Source organism: Mus caroli, chromosome 13, assembly GCF_900094665.2.
Source record: "Mus caroli chromosome 13, CAROLI_EIJ_v1.1, whole genome shotgun sequence".
NCBI lineage: Eukaryota > Metazoa > Chordata > Mammalia > Rodentia > Muridae > Mus > Mus caroli.
In genome coordinates this window covers 64,995,249-64,997,357 of record NC_034582.1, presented here as the reverse complement: position 1 = coordinate 64,997,357, position 2,109 = coordinate 64,995,249, and positions in this window count along the sequence as shown.

The following is a 2,109-nucleotide window of genomic DNA, read 5'->3' as shown; positions in this document are numbered from 1 at the left end:
TGGCGTGGACTAGATAAGATGACCCTGCCTGTCTTCAGATTGAGGGGAGATTCCGGCCAGATGGTGTTAGTTTAGATAATATAGTCCCATTTGTCCTTGAATACCTTTTCATCTTTACGGCCAAGATGTTCTTAGGAATGCCTTAACAACAGCCCTGCCCTGGCATGCCTGGGGGCTGTTCTGCATTGTTCTCAGTCCCAGATCAGGGCTGTGGGATCTTAAACAAGTTACAATATTCCATCTTCCTTCAACATAATTCTTGTAGAGGACTTGCTGAATCTGAGGTTGACAGTTCTCCCTTGGGAGCTGCACAGTACTCAGAATTGTGCATTCTGGTTTGTGATAATATGAATACAGTATGGGCATCAGCGTGGGTACAGGCTAAGCACTGAAGGGGAAGGTCCAACTTGACCATTTCTGAGTTCCCTGAGAGACACACCCGGTTTAGATGGAAGTTGGTATCTAATTCCACTAACAACCAAAAATGTCGTTCTAAGGCTCTGCCTCCCCTCCCCAAAAGATACCAAGAGCCATGATTGTGGGTCATGACAGCACGGGAGAAATCGTGTCAATGCTCCCCCAGGCATGGTTAAGGCCCACTCATCCAAGGATGATAAAATCATTTGATTACCTCAGTTAGTGTGGCCTTATTAAGCTTAATTCAAAGGGGGGAGAGAGGATGGAGACCATACTGTGTAAAGGGCAAGCCCTTCACAGCCTCCCATGCTAACAAGCCAAATGGCTTTGTGCTACGGAGCTGGTCGTCACCCGCTCCTCTCTGTTCCTTGCCTGTCATCCAAGGCTGTTGAGGAGGAGGATCCACATACTCTCCTTCAGTGTTATCATACTATAGTGCCTTTCAAAATTTTATCCTGATACAGTTAGTCTTCACCAGTGCCAACGCCCTAGTCAGACCATGTAGCTGACTACTTGGAATTCAGTGGGAATTCAACAAGGAAGTTACCTACTCAGGAACTAGTTAGCATTAGAAAAGACAGAACCAACAGCTCAGGGCTAGTCTGCAAGATGTTTACTAGGACAGAAAGGACAGACTTATCCAAATAGGGTTTACCATGAGAAAAGTTAGGAAATCCCACTGAGACAGGTTTCTTCACTAGGCCCTAAGAATTCAGGCAGAACTATAGAACATAAATAAATTTTATGCCTCAGCCCAGTCTTTTCTTTTTTATATTAACAACAGGGAGGAGATGTAACCCCCCCCCCCTCAGCGGGAAATCTGGCTGATCATGTTTGACTGCTAGGAGAGCATCAGAGGTTGAGACTGCCACCCTATCAGTCTGCCACTCCCACTGCTGCTACCTGTCACCTAGCTGTTCTGGAGTCAAACACGTGGTCAGTTGCAACTGGACTCCAAGGATGATTTGGAAGGAATGGGCCCCTTCCCCCTTCTTCATTACCCAGTGCTCCAAATAGTAAAATTGAGCTATGATCAGAGCCTTTGTTGTATTAGCTCCGTTCTTTCTCTTGTCCATCTAGTTCCCTTTACTTCAGCTCTAGTCTGCCACTTCAGCCATGCCCGGTTCCTCTTGAGCCACTGGACAGCATGCAACACCTGCACCTATATCTTCGAGGGTTTTCGCCATTTTCTCCTCTATAAGTTTCACTGTCTCTGTTTTTATGTGGAGTTCCTTGATCCACTTAGATTTGACCTTAGTACATGGAAATAGGAATGGATCAATTTGCATTATTCTACATGACAATTGCCAGTTGTGCCAGCACTATTTGTTGAAAATGCTGTCTTTTTTTCCACTGGATGGTTTTAGTTCCCTTGTCAAAGATCAAGTGACCATAGGGGTGTGGGTTCATTTCTGGGTCTTCAAATCTATTTCATTGGTCTACTTGTCTGTCACTATACCAGTACCATGCAGTTTTTGTCACAATTGCTCTGTAGTACAGCTTTAGGTCAAGTATGGTGATTCCACCAGAGGTTCTTTTATCCTTGAGAAGAGTTTTTGCTATCCTAGGTTTTTTGTTATTCCAGATGAAATTGCAGATTGTCCTTTCTAATTCGTTGAAGAATTGAGTTGGAATTTTGATGGGGATTGCATTGAATCTGTAGATTGCTTTTGGCAAGATAGCCATTTTTAC